We start from the raw sequence: 7123 nt of genomic DNA on the forward strand, positions 1-7123 counted from the left end.
GGTAGTTACCTCTCACCTCACTGCACTGAGCAAGCATTTCAGCTCATACTTCCCAGATGTGAACACAGATGCCTGGGACTGGGTGCGAGATCCTTTTGCCCCAGATGCAACAAGTGACCTTACTGGTAAGGCAGAAGAGGAGCTGTTGGACTTATCCTGTGAAAGGACACTGAAAGTCCGATTTCAGCAGATGCCTCATGCAGACTTTTGGCCCACCCTCTCACATGAGTATCCTGAACTCACTGCCAAGGCCATGGGAATATTGCTCCCCTTTCCTACCGCTTACCTATGCGAGTCATCATTCTCAACTTTGGCTGCAATGAAAACTACACTGTAAAAAGAATACTGTGAAATTTACAGCAACTTGCTGGCAGCAATTAGCAAGTAAGTTGCTGTAGTTCATTTCACAGTATGCTTACTGTAAACTTAATTGCAGTTACTTGAAAAATACTGTAAACTTTTTTACAGTAATAATCACAGTACTGTGTTTCATCACCTCACATATTTTACTACTGTAATAGGGATTACTGCATTAATTTTGTGTACTGTAAAATGAAGACACTGTTTTTAATCACAAAAATGCCGTTTATTGACAACTTTTCACACTTTAAATTTCAAAATTCTTAAAATAAATAGCAAAAAAAAAACTTTTTTTTTTCAATAGGTAAACATTTTTCTGTTAACATTTAATTTCGTTTTGTATACAACAACACTTTTCTGAACATAAAAATCAATCCTGTTCAAATGTATTAAAATGTTTGGTTAAAATTAGAGTGTATAAAAGACAAAATAAATGATTTAAAAACAGCAGGATTTCAAACAGTAGAATTTAGTCCCTTAATGTTGTTTTTCTCCCAGAACTGTATTTTCCTTCAAAAACGGGGCCTGAACTAGTCAACGTCCTGGGCTGGAGTCTTCTACCCTGCAGTGGAAGAAATTAATTATTAATTGAAAAGTTTATAAGCAAGACAGATGGGTTGATGACAATATACATAAAAGTTTGATTGGATCATTTGATTTAGCCAATCAACATGTAATACAATGTCCACTTCTCTATAAACCAAAACTCTTAAAACACACATTTACATATATATTAGGGCTTGGAGAGAAAAATCGATTAACCTAGCTATCGTGTAGATTCTAAAATCTTTTTTTATTTTTTTATTCCAGAATCGATATCAATTCAAATTCAATTGCTTTATTTTTGTCCTTGCTTGTAGATGAGGTTGACAGAAGTTAGCCACTTTCGTTCCAAGAGAGGATGAAATTTGTCGTTATCTATGAGTGTTAAAGTGGCGTAATATCCAGAATGGACGCGTATAAGAGACATGAGACTGAACGCACTGAAAAGCCTTTGCACTGCTCATATGCTGAGAGGGAGATTAGACAATAGAGCTGCACGATTCATCTTCAAAGACTGTGATCTCGGTCATCCAGACCTTTCAATTCGTCTGTCTATTAAACTTTGACAAATTCATATCGCAACATTCAAATCTGTGTTGGCGCTGCCGTTGACCCAGAGAGAGAAACGTTAGTCATGAAACAGCTTCACAAACAGTCTTTTAAATAAATATTTAAAATTGAATATATTTTTAAATAATTGTTAAACATCAAACTTTTATTTTAACTCACCATGCAAATGGTAGAAAAGTTAATAATAAAAATGAAAGTTTGATGTTTAACAATTACACAATAGTCCATATAAACCCAAATAAACACTTTGAGAATTATTTTACTAGTCGGGTAGGTGGTTAAAGAATGACTACTCAAATATTTGTTCCCATTCCTAGTCAAAAATATATCAACAACAAATAAGTGCTTACCTCTGGATAAATTCTAATGTATGATATTTATTTAAAAGACTGTTTGTGAAGCTGTTTCATGACTAACGTTTCTCTCTCTGGGTCAACGGCAGCGCCAACACAGATTTGAATGTTGCGATATGAATTTGTCAAAGTTTAATAGACAGACGAATTGAAAGGTCTCGATGACCGAGATCACAGTCTTTGAAGATGAATCGTGCAGCTCTATTGTCTAATCTCCCTCTCAGCATATGAGCAGTGCAAAGGCTTTTCAGTGCGTTCAGTCTCATGTCTCTTATACGCGTCCATTCTGGATATTACGCCACTTTAACACTTTGGAATCTAAGTGCAAGATGACGAAAAACTTTGTTCACACACAGTGAATCGATACAAATATACTTAACACTTAATATACTTATACACTTAAAATTGGGATCTATTGTGCATGTCTAGTGCTGGGATCTTACCGAGCATGATGAGCCTTGGAGTGCTTGGCAGGGAAATCTGGGCCTCAACGTCTGCTTGGGTGGAAGTTTCCTGTAACACAAAATAAACAGAAAAAAAAACCTTTTAAAAATCACAAGTACAATAAATGGTAAATAAATGAACTAGTAAGATCTCGAAAAATCTTAATACAGTGCGAGTATATTATTATGCTTCCACGAGTCATGAATAAAACTTTCGAATCGGCCCGCTTAAAATGTCTGATTCTTCAGGCGGCGACGTTAGCATTAGCAAGCATGAAAAAAAAAACGAGTGAGATTATTCAAACGGCTACCGCGCCAACACATAAGTTACATCAAATACACAATTACAAATTAATTTTATTCGACAATGCTACACGTTACTCTTTAATCAAATTTAAGACGTTATAAATGTAGGCTAATGTTGCCAGAAAAGACACTTAATACAGTATAGGCCTATGCTCCCACATGTGAAGGACATTTGAAGGAATGGCACTTCAAATTAGGCTATCAACAATCTCGTTTCTGCAGTTTGACCTGCGATTAAGTTCAGAAAAATCATGATCCTATTAAAAATGTGTTAAGTCTTACCTCTACCTGCGTTTTCTGTCGAGTCGGCTGGCTTCACGGCTTCACTGCTTCACGCGCACGCGGTGTCGTCCGCTGTGACAGTTGACGTGCTCAGGCAAGAGAAAAATCCAAGTGTATGGGGATCAAATTTCCGGCTAGCGCACCAATATACATCACGTACACATACACAATTCCAATTAAATTGTTATTCATTATGACGTTATCGAATGTTGCCAGATTAGAAAATCTATCGAAATTATGTGCAAATATATATAGATATATTTATTTTTTATTTTTTATAAAATGCACACAAGACACGAGTTTACTAGGAAGTGCGCCGCTCGTTTACTTGGTGCACTCTTAAAGTTGAACAAATAGGTAACTTTACAAGAGTAAACTGTGGAAATAAATCAGCAAAGTTACCTTTCTGAAGTTAAAATTCCGATAAAAGTGTGGAATCTCGTAGCTTTTCAGCTTACCATGGCAAAGAAATTGCTGTATTGTGATTCACAGAAAAAATATTTTTACTGTAGAATTTACCCGCCATTGAAAATTGACCATGATGCTTTGCAGATCTACAGTAACATGCTGTATACAGGTTCTACAGTAAGCATTTGCTCATTTTACAGTAATAATGCTGTGAAAACTACAGAAATTTGTTACAGTGTAAGTACAGGGCTCGTTTGAATGTGGAGAATGACCTTAGAGTGAGAGAGAGTGACCTTGCTCTGAGAGAGAGGCACACCCATCTCATTAGTTTATGTTAGCTCATCAAACTAGTTACTGTAAAAATGTGAGACTATAAGATGCAGACTAATTACTAGGATGTGTTCTGCAACAGTGTTAATTCTGTTATGATTTGTTGATTGATAAGGTGCAGTGAGTTCATTATTTTAAAAGTTGATGCACGTAAAGTAACATTATGTAACAACTACGAGAATGAACCAAACACAATTGAAGCTTTTAGGTGATTTTGTTCATACATAATCCTACAAAGAGTCTTCACATTCCAGACTCAAATCACCAAACCCAGAGCCATAAATCACCCAGGCTCCAGAGAGTCTGCAACCGTTGGAAGAACGTTGTCAACGTTTGATAATTTTGCAAGACAGATCTGTTCAGAAATGGTACTGCTCAGGGCCCTACCAAGAGGTCACCTGACCCCTGCGACTAACAGACCCCATCTTTCTTAAGGACCAAGGTCCCATGAGAGATGAACAAAACCTCTTTTCAGCAGGAACTATCCATGACCTCAGATTGGAATGTCTAAACCCCATAAACTTTACACACCAAAAAGACTTTACATATCAAAATCCATAAAACTCATCCCAGAACATTTCTTGACTGACCTATAATCAAACATCTACATCATTCTTTGTTGTCTACAATCTATATATGTGTCCATGCACGCTTAGATCACATACAAGTCATGTAATTGTTAACTATTAGATGTTTGAATGAAAGTGTGTCTCGTTTCATGGCTGTTTGATTGTCTGTTCAAAACTAGTAAGTTGGCTGGAATGAAATCTGTGTAATATGTTTTGATCTTCTTTTAATTAGAAATCATGTCTAAACTGTGGCCTCTGTTCTCTCTGCTTAAAGGGATAGTTCACTTTGAAATAAATTTTTGATATGTTTTAGCTTACCTCAAGGGCATCCAAGATGTAGGTGTCTTTGTTTCCACAGTAGTTTCAATTTTTATATTTTTAGGTCAAACCGTTCTTGTCTGTCAGTCATATAATGCAGGTCTATGGTCACTGTCTCAAAACACAAGCACAGAGTCCAAATTAAAACAATTCCCCATCGTCCAAATGAAACAATTCCCCATCATAAGTACACATTGATGGCCTAAGACACGAAACGAGCGGTTTATGTGAGAAAACGAACAGTATTTATATTGTTGTTATCTCTTGAAAACAGCACACGTCCAAATGATCTGACGGCGCGGGCGGGTATAGATATATACATAGATGCCGCCTTGGCTACGGTTTCGTCCCAATGAACTGCAGTAGCGAAGGCGACATCTAGTGTATACATCTATACCCGCCTGCGGGCAGGTATAGATATATACACTAGATGTCGCTTGGCTACGGTTTCGTTCCAATGAACTGCAGTAGCCAAGGTGACGTCTAGTGTATATATCTATACCCGCCCGCGCCGTCAGATCAGTTGGACGTGTGCTGTTTTCAAGAGATAACAACAATATAAATACTGTTCGTTTTCTCACACAAACCGCTCGTTTCGTGTCTTAGGCCATCAATGTGTACTTATGATGGGGAATTGTTTCATTTGGACGATGGGGAATTGTTTTCATTTGGACTCTGTGCTTGCTCTTTGAGACAGTGACCATAGACCTGCATTATATGACTGACAGACAAGAACGGTTTGACCTAAAAATATCAAAATTGAAACTACTGCGGAAACAAAGACACCTACATCTTGGATGCCCTTGAGGTAAGCTAAAACATATCAAAAATGAATTTCAAAGTGAACTATCCCTTTAAGAGCTAGAGAACAGACACCCCCCCCCCAGATAAGATAATTTACGATCAGAACTGAAAAGAACGCCACCTCCTAAATTTAGCCAGTGTCTAATTGGCCAGAACTCATCCTGGAGGTTGGACAAACTTTGAGTTTAAAATCTTAAGACCCGAACAAAGTTTTAGAAGAGCTCTCAACAAGTGCAGAACAAAGACGGAGACAGAAGACACTAGTAACCATGTAGACCGCAGAGACAAAGAACCCAAATTAAGATCAGAAGAACGGGTTCAACAGCTTTATTCAAGCCATCTTACTACTCTCGTCTCAATTTTCTTTCTTTTCTAAGTTTTCCTTTATTTTCCGTTGTGAGTCTCGGTTTTAAGTTAAGTTTTACAGCAAAGTTTCGCTCCACGTTTCTTCTGCAAAGCCAGCTTCAAACAAAGACAACTTCCATCAACCCGCCATCCACACCACGTGAGTGGCCGCCTCAGACCAGGCACGAGGAGACCAGCCAACGAACGAACTCGGGAAACCCCTTTTACGCCGAAAGGGGATCCCAAGAGAAAAAAAGGAAAAAGGAACTGAACTGGTGTATTTTATACAAATTTTGTAACCCACCTAAGAAACGAAGGGTGAAATTAATTATTGATGGTTCGTTCAGGTTATGTCTTATAAGTGCACAGAATCTTGAGATTTCATCATCTCACTCTTAAACTCATTCTTTCCAAACTCTTTCTCACTCTTTCTTTCTTTCTTTCGGCAAATTGTATGAATGTGTGTGTATGCTTGTGCGTGTGTTTGTGTTAGATATTAGTTTTATGTGTTAGTAGCCTATATAATCAATAAAGTATTGTTTGCATTTAAAAAGAGAAGTATTACTTGTGTTATGTGCTTACGAATTTATTGTCTTGAATTTCGATCTAAGTTACCTATGCTTTTACCCTTGAATTATTTAATTTACTGTTAGCTGGGGATTATTCTTTCTTGGCCAGGAAGATATTATATTTCCTAGAGTTAATAATTGTTTATGTGATCATACTATTGATTCTGCTATGGTAAATTCTGAAAATAATCAAATTATTAATGATTGATCATAATCCGTTATGAATAATAATTAATTATATTTATACGGGCGTATAAACGCTACAATTATATAATTTAAATGCTATTTTAAAGGGATGGTTCACCCAAAAAAAGAAAGAAAATTGTGTCATCATTTACTCACCCTCAAGTTGTTCTAAACCTGAATGAATTTCTTTCTTCTGCTGAACACAAAAGAAGATATTTTGAAGAATGTGGCTCATCAAATCACAAAAAGTTCCTTGACTTCCTACAAACACAGGACTGACTGTAATTTATGTCAAGGGTTTTAAATCCTTACCTTGTTCACATTTCTTCTGAAGCCCATTGAGGTAGAGGCCTCAGTTTCTGGGGCAGGTTGTGAAAAATCCTACAATAAAAGAGATGTGTAAGGGCCAGTCCCTTTTTTATGCCACACATTCAAATGTTTGCCATAATAAAAAGCCCAGTGCATTCACATCAGAAACTGTCTGAGAACACACAGACAGAGTGTCTTTATTTACTCCACCCTAATAAATAAAAATAGGCCAATGTAAAGCATAACTGTTGTAAAGCAGGTTATGTTTCTGGTGTTCTGTCTGCTGCATACTGACCTCTGTGTGGGAGACTGTGTGTATGTGTGCTGGCTTCAACAGGGACACTGTATTTCCCTCTACTGCAGAACATACAGTCAGCCATATTTAAAACTTAAAAACAGAGTAATGTATTGCACATGTACCCAGTGTT

At 37.0% G+C, this 7123-nt stretch overlaps 1 long non-coding RNA gene across 1 annotated transcript; it reads right to left on the minus strand.

The window, feature by feature from the left end:
- Positions 1-570: 570 nt before the first annotated feature.
- LOC311077776 lies at positions 571-3495 on the minus strand. Its single transcript, XR_014604985.1, has 3 exons — positions 2858-3495; positions 2270-2339; positions 571-922 (listed from the first exon to the last, which is right to left on the minus strand). It is a non-coding gene; the product is annotated as an uncharacterized lncRNA (long non-coding RNA).
- Between the last annotated feature and the right edge of the window lie 3628 nt (positions 3496-7123).

The sequence above is a fragment of the Abramis brama genome (genome assembly GCF_963993115.1).
Source record: "Abramis brama genome assembly, chromosome: 2".
Lineage (NCBI taxonomy): Eukaryota > Metazoa > Chordata > Actinopteri > Cypriniformes > Leuciscidae > Abramis > Abramis brama.